General features: G+C 40.6%; 1 pseudogene; it reads right to left on the bottom strand.

Moving 5' to 3' along the window:
* Positions 1 to 5,272: 5,272 nt before the first annotated feature.
* LOC114699442 overlaps positions 5,273 to 14,383 on the bottom strand; it is a 59,657-nt pseudogene continuing 50,546 nt past the window's right edge.

Below are 14,383 nucleotides of genomic sequence, written 5' to 3'. Positions count from 1 at the left end.
AAATGAACTAAATCAAAATTAAAACTCAAGTGCATGTGTTATGTCCTTGGACAAAATGAAAGGGTGAGATATGTGACTGCAGTGTACTGAGGATCTTCTCTCTGGTTTTCCATGATGGCTGGGGTAGCGGCACACGCCATCATCTCAGGTTAGGTTAGATCAGAAGGCTGCAAAATCAAGGCCAGCCTGAGGCACAGTGAAGTGACGGCCAACAAGGTAACTTAGTGAGATTCTGTCCCAAATAAGAACAGAAAGAACTAAGGACTAGCCTTTGTCAAGCACGTGTAAGGCCCTGCATTCAATCCCCCATACCTTGAAAAACAAAGAAAGAAATGTTTGTGAAAATATGTCTGCCATATAATACTCACCCTTCAGTTTCCTAAGAATAAAAATGTTCCCTTTGACTAGAGCAGGGGAAAATTGAAACACACAACTTGTTGTACTTTCATGCACTGACATTCTCTTATAGTCTTCCACTGTCTAAAGTGCTGCAAGTCAAGGTGAAGACGGGATCCTCTGTCCGATGGCTTCTTACAGTAAAAATGTCCACTCTGGCCAGTGCTGCTCAACTCTCTGTATTGAGGCAGAGGCAAAGAAGGAAGGAGGCAAGGACTGGAAACCAACCAGAGCCTGCCGCTTGTCCGCCCTGGAAGGGCGGTGTGGGATCATGGCCTGCCGAGAGCCTCGCCTGCTTCCCTTCGAGGAATTTCCTTCCCAGGAACTAGTGTCCCTTCACCCACGCTATAACAGTGGGCACCGTACACAGGACAGGTCTCATCAACTGCGACAATCCTAGCCCCCATCCATAATAATTCACCTGACTGAAGTACAACATGATCCTGTCTGAGAAGGAAAACAATAATCAGGAAGGGGCCAGAGATGGGCACAGAGGCCCAAGGTTTTAGGAGCTAGATCTAGAACATCCACCCAAGCTCATACTCGTTGACCTCACAGTGTATGAGACATGAAAGCTTTCCGTCTATGTAAGCTACCTGGAATGGACTTACCACATCACCAAGAGAATCCAGGAGAACTTTTCTAAGTAACAGCAAACGCCCAAATATGGCTCCCAATCCTGAAAGAACAGTAACGAATAGCCTTTTCATGGTAACACAGTAACTGACCCATGCCTAACCAGGCGTCAGTGATTGACTCTGTTTTCATTGACAACCCTAATGTGTATAACGTTGCGTGGTGGAAAAAATGTTCTGGTACAAAAACTTAGATTCTTTTCTACACGGCTGACCGGAGGTCTCCACTGGTACCATACAACTGGATAATTTACTTCACTTGACTATTCTTCTTTCAAAACCTGTTTCCTTACTGCAGTTACAGCATGTAGAGAGCTGAACATTCTCAGGCCTTACACATGTGGCATTCATTAGTATTTTCTCTTCCCCTCTTGAGCTCAGGAGAAAATATGGATCCAGCTGAACTCTTGATGAGGCACTTGTCTCTCAGTCTGTTGACAGAAGGCAGAATGGCAGCCATTGCTCCCACGCCTCTCACTTGAGCCCTCACTGGATTCCGGGGTCCACCAATCATCAGTGCTCTGCCGAGAAATACCTGAGGAGCCGAGAGCGTCGGCTGCTCACGCATGTGCAGCCTCCAGTGGGTCTCACAGCCACCCTGACACTGCTCACACATGTGCAGCCTCCAGGGGGTCTCACAGCCACCCTGACACTGGGGCCACAACCAACCAACAAGTAAGAAAAACGACCACGGTCAACATGCAGATTATGGTAAATTTAATCCACGGCACCAACTCTGAGAATATTAACAGATGACCAAATAGATAAGAAGACCCACCCAGCATATGGAAAGTGACTACAGTTAACTTAATAATAAAATCATTCTTGTGTATTGCCTTTCTCTTGTTGAGTGGAAACACCTAAAGGGATTCTTATGCTCACAGCCATCAGTCAGCTGAGGGTAAAAATCTACGAGAAAGGAGATCCTAACAAAGCAGGTTCTCTGTGAACTTCTAGAATTCACTCAGCTCTGCAGAGTAATACAAGCATTATGCTTACTGGTTGTGTGTTTGATTAGACAACGGAAAATAACCACAAAGTAAAATGAAAAAAAAAAATGATTACAGTGACTTTAGACCTAATGAAATTCACGAGGACACCACCGGCAGGCCAAGTGTCAATGCTGCAATGCTTGGGGAAAATGTCATCTGGATGTTAGATAAGGGGGAAAAGATTCTGAGAAACTGACATGCCTGAAATCATTTCTATAAAGCAATCTTTAAGGATATCTGTTCCTCAAATGTAAGTGATCCCCAAGGTTAAGATAAAGTTAATGAAATAATGTCCTCTCCTTTAATTTTATAGCATTATCTCAGAAAATGTAAAATGTTAGGGATGTGACAAAAACGTAGACATTTAGTTTTGATTTTTCAAGTGTTTCCCCAAAACTCTTATGGCTGCCAGCTTTGTAGAATCATAGGTTAGTTTTTGCTGACTTCTTTCGAGGGTAGCCTGAGGATTTTAATTATACTCAGACAGCGATATGATGAAAAGCAATGACCAGGTGAACAGCAGCAGAGTGAGCCTGAGAGGGGAACAGAACTGAAGGTCGCTCTCACCACCAAGGCTTAGCGTGGGTTTTGGCTGACCTGTGCTTCTCAGCTGAACTCTGGGTGCTAATACACTGGATCAGACGGCATGGCAAGGAAATTCAGTGTAACCGTGTGCATCCTGGAGGGAAAGGAAAGACTGGCAGAGGAGAGCAGAGAAAGGAGGATGAACCAAGTCCCAACTCCCAAACATCCCCCAAAAGGAAAGCGTTGCGTAACGCTTCAGTCTTTCTACAGGGTGCTATAATCGCTTGTCCTGTGACCTCCACTGCTGTGAGCTCCTTCAATTCTTGAGTGCTGCTGTCCAGAGGAAGAAGTATTTCTAAATCTAGATCGGAAACAGCTCACAGCACACACACACACCACACCCCCAAGTACAAGCAATGCTCACCTGCTTATGCTGGTCATGTTTCCAAAACTCCTCATTGCCTAGAACTTATTATTTCCATACTTTATACCCCCTTACCACTGAACTTCAAAACCAAAGTAAAATTAATAAAAATGCCTCCATTAAATGATTTGCCCTTCTCCAGCAAGAGTGGAGGAATCACTTGTAGGGAAAACATCATTTAATTGCTTGGAAGTAATTTCTTTAATTAAATTACCTATCTCAACAGAAAGATCTAGCATCAGGTTATGCTTTGAAGCCCTGTAACTGTAACGCATGAGTAGGTTTCCTATTTCACTTATCCTGGCAAGTTCTCAGGTGTCCCAGAGGCCACTTCATGAGGGAATATGTTAAAAAGCTTTCTGTCACTCAATCATGCCCCACCCCAAATTCATATTTAATGAAGTAGTTCACAAAAAATGTTTAGCAGATTCTCCTAAGGAGTCTGTTCCTCCAGAACCCACAGAAAACTAAGACAATGTCTCTCAGGACTGTTGAAGTCTCCTTATCTGCCATGTGCTTGTATTTTACAAGAAATAAAATAGGCCAAATCTGCAGGGCCAAGATTTTGAAACAGAAGTAGGAAGACTCTCTTACCACAGATCTGAACTGTGGAATCCATCGACCTGAAGCTACAGTCAAAAGGGCCACAGACTCCCTGGTTTTGTGTGTATGTGCTTTGCTATTTGATGAAAACAAACAAAAAACAAAAACACAAGATCCTGACTACCAACACAGAGAATCAAGTCATCACACTCTGAAATTCTTTGGGCCTAGTGTTTAGCCCAAGAATATAATAGAGATCTCGGTGTGTGTCTAGAAAGTCTCCTTTGTTTGTGATTCACTTGTGTGAGCTGTGATTTCTCACAGCTTAATGTTTAGGTGTTCAAAAGTAGCAAAAGCTGCTGGCTTTAAGAAAGAAAAGAAATGTTTGTTCAGAAAAACATTTACGTTTACTCATATTCAGTTTTAGTACCTTTGAACTAGCCAAAAAGTGTCTTATTTCTAAGCTCTTCATAGAAAAAAGTAAATTAATTTTAAAAATTAAAATCTTCTTGATAGTATTTTTTATTCTGTCATCAAGTTAGTTTTATTTACTATTATTTTTTGTTTGTTTGAGACAGGGTCTTAACATAGCCCAGCTAGCCTATGTAGCCAAGGATGACCTCAAATTCCTGGTCCTTGTGCCTCCACTTCAAAGTGTTGGGATTACAGCATGAGGCACCACGCCCGGCTCAGACTTTTTAATCAACACGTAATCTAATGATAGATTTAAGCATCATGCACAGACCAGCACACACCATGTAGAAACATCTCTCTCATTAAGATTTACTTTATTGGTTGCTTATGTTGGGCTAAACTCTGACCTCAAACTTGTGGTTCTTTGGAAATGGTAAATAATCATGATACACCCATGAAAAATATATGCCATCCAATCACAACAACTGAAAAACAGTGTACCGTACAAATACCACAATGAAGTGAACTTCTGATGACTCAGAGTCGATGAGGCTGACATAAACAGATTCAGTTAGAAATGCTCTCCTTGATAAGACTTGAGTTCTTGACAACACGCAGGACTCAGAAGGGTGTGTCCGGTGGGGAGTGAACAAGTTTTTCTGGTTTGGTTTCATGTAATGGAAAGAAGGGGTGAAAACAGCGGGAAGACAGGGAGGCTGGGAGGGTGACTGAGGAGGTCTAGGGGACAGGAAGTCACAAGAGGGTTCTAAGGTGGGGACAGCTGAACCTGGACAGAAAGTGCAAGAGATGGAGGTAGAAGAGAGAGGGAACTTGAAAGGAGCCTGAGGGTGAACGAGGAGGAGAGGGAGGAGGGGTTCCGGAGGCAACCAGCCTGGGCTGCCACGGGAAGCTGGAGTCGGAAAGAGCTTCCGGCAGGCAGAAGGGGTAGGGCAGGAAGCCCTACCTAACTCAGGACCTCCTGCACAGAAACCCTGCTCAAACCTTCCGAGTCTTACTCACTCCAATGGGAGTTCTTAATATATTAATAAAACCATTACAATTCACATTATACACATATTTAATCTGAATACATGGTCAATATAGCAATAAAAACAGAAGTTCTTACATTTTATAACATTCGCAAATTTTCATTTCTTTTTTAACTTAGACGCATGACAAAGAATATTTGTTTCACAGAAGTTACTTATTGAGCACCAATAAACACATAAAACTAATATGTATCGTCCTCCCCAATCAGAGAAATCCCAAATCTTCTCTGCCCTGTAGCAGCAAACCCGAGTCAAGACCATCACCACTGTTTGGGTGGGGATGCATTCTTTCTTTCAGTTCTTTCTCTTCTGGTTACTTTCCTTTGCCACTATGAGCAAGCCGGAAGGCTTCTTCCCTTCCGGTCGCCTTTGTCTCTGGAAGACACTTTACTAGGAACTGCCTTCGTCTCTGTCTCTGTTGCTTTTTTCCAGTTTTCTTGGATTTAGCACTTCTGTCTGGGCTGGCTTTTCTCCTTTTCTCTGTCTTTCTTACCTCTAGGAGATGCTTTCCGGGATGTATCTGGTCACCCTTCTTCCCCTTCCGTTCATCCTCCTTCTTCCTCCCCCTGTTCCTCTCTTCACTCTTGCCAGGCACAGCCTTCTCTCTCTCCTTCTTAAGCTCTTCTTTGCTGGATTCTTTAGCTTTCAGGTTTCCCAATCAAAGGAAAAAATGTTTACTGATACCACCGAAATCCTCCAAGGGCACCTTAGAGGTAAAGTACTGTCTTGTCCCGACTCACTGGAAAGCTCTCATTCAGAAGTTAGTTTACTAGCTCAAACATTGTCTAAAAAGGTACATAAACCTCTATAAAATAGTAGCTATGAAAGAAATCCTGGGAATATCTCATCTTATCTTTCCAGTCTAAAATCTAGTTTGACTTGTGTCAACACAGGCTGGCATGCAATATGAACAAAGGGAACCATCCGTAAGGGCAGTGGAGAGAAACTCCTAACTAGACTGTCACAAGTAAAGGGACAAAGTGCTGAGAAACTTGTTTTTATACAAAGATAATTACAATTTTCAGCTTGAAACAAAGTGTTATGTCCTTAACAGTTAAGTTTATGGGCCTTGAAGGGAAAAAAAGGTGCACAAATAAATTAAATATCATTTGATTCTTGCAGCAAAAAAAAAAAAATCAACATGTATACATTTTCAAATTTGTTATCTGTAACATTTATACTGGAAACTGAATATTTTTATGTTTACAGTCAACTTCACGTAATCAGTATTCCTTTAAGTACATCTTCCTGTTAATATACGGAAGACCTACAAGCCAATGTACATGTCCTCCAGCACTTATGGGGAAAGTGAAGTAAAACAGGAAGTACAGGACTTCCAAATCTCACATTAAATCCTGCTTTTCACAGCAGAGTGGTGGTGGTGCACGCCTTTAATCCCCGCACTCTGGGAGGCAGAGCCAGGCGGATCTCTGTGAGTTCGAGCCAGCCTGGCTACCAAGTGAATCTCAGAAAGGCCTCAAAGCTACACAGAGAAACCCTGTCTCGAAAAATCAAAAAAAAAAAAAAAAAAAATACTGCTTTCACAATACTTTTTAAAGTTTAACTGAGCAGTTACCAAAGCTCACATTTCAATGCTGCTTTCATCAGGAAATTATACAAGGTTCTTGCTATATACGCAGCATTTAAGCAGTCACAAATAAAATGAAAGATCTAAATATTAAAATGTGAAAGATATCTGCCCTAACAAATTTATCTAAAATTCATATAATACAAAAGGCATTCAAGGTGAACTCTGGATGTGTGGTGCACACAAAAGACAAGTCTATCTGGAGTTTCCATTAACAAAATTTCATTGACTCTGTAAAAATACAGCTTGAAATTCATACAGAACCACCTGGCCGTCTGCATCTCACTTCACAGCCAAAAGAAAAGGCCCGCACACTGCTATCAGGCCTTACTCTGTACTGCATTTTTTAAAAATTAAACCTTTAATGCTTAAATTGTCTTGAGAGATCAGGAGAGGTAAAATTATAATTTACTGGCAATTTAGTTTAACATTGCTTACATGAGAATAAAATGATAAAAATTATTTTCTTCTTGGGAGTTATTTTGGTGAGATATGGGCTCAAAGCTAAAATTTCTCATCCTCATCCTCATTTGAAAACGTAAATTTAAAATCCTGCATATCCCATAGCAAAAGTCTTATATATCAATGACTTAAACACGCCAAAAGTTTACAAGTATGCCAAGCATTGCACGCAGAAACTGTCCAAATATTAAAAAAACAAAAAACAAAAAACCATGCATGTCTTCCATGCCCTTTCTTCTTAAAGAACATCAGGGTTTACAAGTGAGGATATACAGGCAGTAATGATGCAGTGTTAGTCTACATTACAATAGTACACAAAGATAGCAATTTTAATGCATTAGAATACCAAACACAGCAAATTCTACACCAGTAACTCAGTGCTCTATGTTATAAACCTAACTTTTAGTATTAGATCACACTATCTTTTATTGTGTTTTAGGACAGTATCCTCATAGCCTAAGAAGAAATTAAATCAATCGCTGATGGATTCATCATTGTACATTAATTTCAAAAATTCAGACCATGAAAGATTTAGGAAGCAAGGTAAAATGTGCATATATAAATTTAATAGGCGCATTCCAACAAATGTAGTCAGCTATTTTTGATAAACTCTTAATCTACAGCTATTAGAAAGATCTGATACATGAAAAGGAAATTAATTACAATTGCTGGCTAGCTAGATAAAAGACAAAGTCTTCAATTTAGTCTTCAAAAAGCTGTCATAAACACAGAATGCCCAAATCAAAAAGCGGTATTATTAACTGTGCTGCATTTCCATCAAGCATGAAGTTGATTCACTAGCGGCTGGTTGAAAAAAAACAGAAAATAATACTTTAGCCTTAGTTTTCCTCTTGGCTAACCACCAGGTTCTTTCTGTTGGTATTTACAAGATAGAAAGAGGTTAGGAAGACAAAATGTTGAGGAAATTAAAAAATCAGTACCTATAAATTAGTTTTAAACTGATGTTTCTATGATACAAATTAAAGTACTTACATCTACCATTCAGAGGACAGTAAACAAACATCAGCCATAAAAACAGTCTTAAGAGAAGGAATTATAACTAACCTATGGACCAGATAGCATCCTAACTGCACAGGTTGAGACTCTTTGCTTTGCCAATGCCATGGCTCTCTCTGCAGGCAGAAGACTTCTCAAGGCACAGATGATCCATTCCCCATGGCATCACCACTGCTATCCACAACAGCTATTCTGGTACAATTTTATTGAACAAGCATTGTTTTTCTCTATCATTTCAAATTTAATGTTTTAAAGTTACATAAGCAAACAATACATTATTATGTGAGTCCTATTAACTTGTTACTCTAAAATCTTCCCAACCATTTTTTACTTTCACTCTTGGGAAACCAGTTATGATAATGGGTTTCCTTTTCACCCTGTAACAAACATCAATACTATATGCTTTCAGCATACTCTCTTCCAACAGGAATGTACTTACATCTCAATTGATTTTCCTTTTCTATTTCCCACTCACAAAAATGTTATTTTATATACACATGTTGGCAAGCTTTCTAAAGTGGTGTATCAAGTAGGAGACACAGTTCTTACCATGGGAGGGGGGGGTTTTACAACTGATTACCCAACAGCTAAGTCAGGAAGTATCAAGCAGAAGCCCCTAAACCATGCGGTTTACCCATACTAAACACTACAGTATCCATCCTGTTTCCCCAAACTCCAACCACTCCGTGTATGGAATGAGGCGTTCTTATGTTGGTTTTGTTGTTCACTCCCTCCATTCTTAACTTCCTCCCCTTTCTCTGCTTGTAGTCAGCTGTGTCCATCAAATAAGATAGTCCAGCTGAGAATGGTCATTGTTCTGGAGAGGGGAGATCTGAGGATACCATGCCATTGGCTTCAATCAGGAGAAAAAGGATGAATGGAGGGAGGGAGAGAGGAATGGGGGAGGGAGGGAGGGAGGAGGGAGGGAGGGAGGGAGGGAGGGAGGGAGGAGGGAGGAGGGAGGGTGATTAGCTAACTGCTGTCTGTGGCTGTGGCTGTCACACACTGGAGACCTGACTGATAGCAGCAGCAGAGAACAGTTACTTTCCAAAGGCAGAACTAGATTCTTTTAAACATATAAATAACAGTGTACCACTACAACAAATACTGCCAAGGAGCACTTCTTAACAAGTTTAGTTAATTCAGAATAAATACTAAACCTACTTCTGTAACACTAACCTTTAAGTACGTGAACACTTTCTAATGTATAAAAGGACGATAGCATCTGTAGTCTAGGACTGTAGATGCCCTCTTCCAATGCTGCATACTGTTTCCATGGCAGCACAGGCTCCCACTAAAATGTAAGGGGGCAGGGGAGACGACAAGACAATCTACCCCCGAGCCCAAATGAGCTGATGAAATGCCAGAGTAAATCCAGAGTTAACTTAAGCACTACACTTCAAACTTTAGATCTGGTAAAGGCCTCAAAAAAAGAACATCCAAGGGCATCCATTTAAATGAGAACACACACACACACACACACAAGGTGACTTCGAGGGATTTTTTTTAGATGAAAAGATTAGGACAACTATCACAGCAAAGATGTTGGTTCCTGAGGAAGAAAGAATGGCAAGATGGCTAGAAAGGAAAAGAAAAGTTCTAGTTTGAAGTGTTTGGAGGAAGATGGGGAGGTATTGTAGGGAGCTGAGCTATGGGGAGAATGACGGGGAGAGACTCTGGCTGGGGAGGACTTAACTATGAAGGGCTTGAGCCTAGAGAAGGCAGGAGGGGCGTGAATGATGCTTACACACTAGTATAGGAAGTAGAGGTAAGCAACAAGGCGCAGATCAGCAGTTCCAGGACTCTGGCGTGTACTGCCTCAGGCTGCTGTGGGCTCAGTGTGAACATCAACAAACACACAGGCTTTTCTCTTTTTACTACCAAGGTCAGTGCCCCAGGGACAAAGAGAATTCTATGAAACAATAAAAAAGCTTTGACAACAATGCCATTTACTACAGTGTAAACACTTTCCAAGCACTGTTGAGAAAATTCTATCAGAGCAGGAAAGAAAACCTCTTGCTACTCTTAGTCATCTTTATGTCATTTAAGGAAGTCAAATGGAAACATTAAGAGAATGTAAAACAAAACAAAACAAAAAGTGGTCCACATCCCCCCCCCACCTCCCACCCCAGTCATTAGTCTGTGTCTGTTGTTTAAGGTGACTGTCATTAACCCAACTAATAATTGGGAATTCTTGAACAGAAATTTGAAAGAAAAAAAAAAAAAAAAGGCTTACGTTCTTCACTTAGAACCTGCCCAATTTACCCTCTTTTGGCAACTGCCACAGAGGCATTACTACAAAGACATTCTCAAAATGTAATGTCTGCTATGACATTAAAATGTGGCAACGATTAAGCCAACAGTTGGATGCATGATTTTACCACATGCAGAAAACAGGACTTTAGAAGGCTGGCTCTATTAAGACATCCAAGTAGCTCCTTCAGACTACAGGTACCTGTCCTTCCCACCGAGGTCACCTGATCATTCCCACTGTCCCTGAAGAGACTGATCAGTGTGCGTCTCAGATTCTCACCTTCCCCTTCCTACAGAGAACACTTCCCAATTTGGATAACGCAAACCAGAGTTCTGAGGGATCTCTATGGATCTGTAGATAGGACTGGCCAACTTCTGTCTTGGAGAAATGAGTGCAGACTCTGCACCTGTTTCCTTCTTAAGACCTGGAATGACACTACTCAAGAAATCTGCCAGTGAAGACAGCAGTGACCTCACCAGCTCAGTAAGATGGGTGAAAAGGCAGACAGAGGCAACGAAAGTGGACTCAAGCACACTGGTGAGCGAGTGAGGAGACCACCTGAGGACCTGTGTTGTTAGCATTGCCAAGTCACTGAGAAAAGTTCAAAATGCCATTTATCTGGGGGGGGGGGGGGGGGGGGGGTAAAAAAATTTTCATTATTATTTCTATTTTGAAAAGAAGAAACTTCGGTGTTTTTAGCACACAATGGAAACACCCGAGGCTCCTCCACATTAGTCATGGGACTAACATCAGTAAGTGATGTGATTTGAAATAATGGATGCCACATGTTGGACTCAGCAATGAAGTGTCAAATAGAGCCAAAGACCACCCTGCTAGGTCCAAGTAGTCCTCAATCTAGCTGGTAAATACCCCAGGGTATGACAAGTTTACTTCAGCAAATATAAGAAAAATATGGCATGCTGGTCCTACCACCCAATGCCATGAACATAGTCACTGAATTCCTTGTTCAGTGTTCCAATATACATCATGACAAAAGGAAATTCCACAGCTCTCTCCACAAACAGCTTGTTTTACATTTTATAGAGGCTGTGAATATCAACCCCCATGAGGCACTGCTCAGCAATGAGGTCAAGAGCAGGGCTGTGCCTCTATCTGCTTCTGCGGTTCTTCAAAGTTGCCAATATGAAAAGGGCTGAGGAAACAGTATAGTCAGAACAACTAAGGATAAATACAAGCCAATCAGGGTCCAAACACAGAAAAGTTTATCTTACATGTCTGGATGGGGCTGTGCAAGTGCAAGGGGGCCATTTGTAGAGAGAAAACTCAAGCTAGCACTCCATCCACGTGGCTTCTGCAGCAGGGTCACACACAGCAGCAGCACACTGATAGCCAGGCTTCTGAGTTAGTACAGTCAGCTCCTCGAAAACACTCCTGCAGGGGCTTCCTCCCCGCACTCCCACTCCAAGGGAGAGAAGAGCCCTGCCGAAAGCAGCCAAAGGACCACAAGGGAATCTCCAGCCCCCGCTCCCCCCCACCCCCCAGGAACAAGCACTCTGGAGCCCATGCTACATGGACTGCACAGCACAAGCCAGTTTTTTTAGATGATCAAAACTGAAAAAGCAGAGTGAATAGTAATTTACAACTCTGTAACTAAATAAACACTCAAATATACAGAAATACAAAGGTGCCTTTCGAAGTAAGCCCGTAAGTTTAAGATATGGACTAAGACAATATATCTCATGAAACAAAATTATAAAAGTAAAGCCTTAGACAATCACAACTTAAGATACATGTCATCAATAACACTTTGAGAAGTTGTTTTCTTTACACCACATTTTGCCAATAATTTTATTCTTTATCATACACACACTCAAGAGCCCTAGACACAAGTTGAAGGAAGTCACAGAAGTAAGGGGTTCATCAGCTACCTGGATTTTTATCATCACTGAAAGCTTCTCAAACGGAATGATTAAAGGTGGTATTAAATTGTCAAGAAGTTACCATGTCACACACTTGTTTACAATTGAGAAATTGGGCATAATTAATTTCTGTACATAAAATGTGCATTAGTATCATGGCAATACAAACCTAATGAGAAATTAATTACAAACACTTTTAACACAGAAACTTAATTATTCACTTCTGACTAAAAACACATAACATAGTTAGTAGTCATTACACAAGAACAAAATTGCTTTGAAAAACAATTCTCAGCAATATGAATCAGTGACTTTTATTAAGTGTAGGACCTAAAATTGTGAATTTAAAACTAATAACCTTTGATTATTTCACAATGTTCAAATGCAAAGTGGATCAAGATGTGGTCTTGAGAAAGATTTATCAAAGAATACTCCTTTTACTGCTTCACTGAAGGTTAACTGAAGTGCTTGTATACTTGCATATCAAATGCTTTTGACCAAGGCCACACTAACACAGTAAAACGTACTGCTTGAACACAAGAATGAGAAAAACTAGTCTTAACAACCATTTAAGCTTTGAGAAATCACGATCCATGAATGGCACATGTAACCACATATAAAAGTAGATATGGTTAGGAGAGAGTGAATCCCTGTGTTCTGATTCCAGGAACTAACTTTAGACAGTATTTCATAACCATGAAATAAAAGGAGCCACATTATCCCCAGAACAAATGGGTGAGCTACTTACTTGAAAGTAAATATATAAAAACAAAGAATATTTGAAAATGATACTTAAATCAAATTGTCTAAAACACCAGTGTATTCTAGTTTAAAAATGCATGAGTACCCAACGCTGAGCCAAATTTTAAGAGATTCCCAGAGGGAGCTAAACATCCTAATTGTCCCTCCAAAAAGCAGCAAGAGTGAATACCTCAGGTGACACTCTATTCCAGTCATAAGGGAGGTCACTGGGAAACTAAGGAAGTCGTTTCCAGCAGTGGATCCATATGCAACTAAATAACTGCTTTCTGTATTAATGAAGCAAACAGTTTTCAAAAGCTAAGTCAATGTTATTGCTACGTTCTTAGTGGGAAAAATATTTCTCTTGAAAATGAATGACCACTTCAATAAATTTAATTTATAAATCTAAGCATTATATTATACCTAACCCTGAAATCAACAGCTAATAAGTTAATGAAAGGAAAAAATGGAAAAGACTAATTCAGGATAGATAGTTTTAATATGTATAACATAATGTAAGACGCACATTCACTTCCCCTTCTTATAATAGGCCTACCTTAAAAAAAAAAATACAAATACCTTCTCTGTATGTATATTTGAAAATGAAATTTAAAATAAATTCTGATTTCAGAAATAGACATATTCAGACCTGTTTAGTATCTAAATTCAGAAACTTCACTACCCTCAGGCAAAAACATGGGATTATTCTCAAATTATATCAAAAGCACCATTAATACAGAACTTTAATAAGTTTGTAGGAACTTATATCACAAGTCAATGAACTTAAACAAATTACAGATTAAAATGTACCAGCTTCTTAAAGAGCCATCACCATACAGCAGGCAAGTTAGAGATCAACAGAGAAGCATTTAACGTTGTTAGTCATGCCAGGAATAGTTTGAGAATCACTCCCCTTAGAATTACCATCGGAGTGTTAGGAAGACAGGCGTCAAGGGTTAACTACAACACAATTCCCAGTTCAGTTTAGTGAATACAGAAGTGGAAATCAAACGATACAGAAACCAATTATGCTAAGAACATCACTTCCGGTGCACTCCGTGAACAGCTACAGGCATGAGGGGAGCCACCTCCTTCCTGGGCACGGAAGGAGCCAAGCGAGGCTTAGCTAAGTGGCTGGACTGGGCAGGATCACATGGTTGACATTTATCATGAAGTCACAACTGCCCCACATGTTGAGCCCTGCATAAGCAAAGATAGAGGAGGAGGAGGCTGCTCCATTCGACAACCAGTGCCTTCATTCCCTGAAGTTACTGATTATGCAAATCCAAAAATGACACAGGTCTTTCCCTGAACCCCTTCATTCTGCGACGTACCATCAACACCATCTGTAGCGTCGCTTTCCTCTTCTTCTTCTTCTAGCATTTCAAAAGGAGTCATTATATCATAGAGAAATGAGAGGAAACCAAAAACCAATCTGAACTTTCCTCGGCTAAAATATTAAG

This window comes from Peromyscus leucopus, unplaced genomic scaffold (genome assembly GCF_004664715.2).
Source record: "Peromyscus leucopus breed LL Stock unplaced genomic scaffold, UCI_PerLeu_2.1 scaffold_440, whole genome shotgun sequence".
NCBI lineage: Eukaryota > Metazoa > Chordata > Mammalia > Rodentia > Cricetidae > Peromyscus > Peromyscus leucopus.
This window is presented reverse-complemented; position numbering and strand designations above follow the sequence as displayed.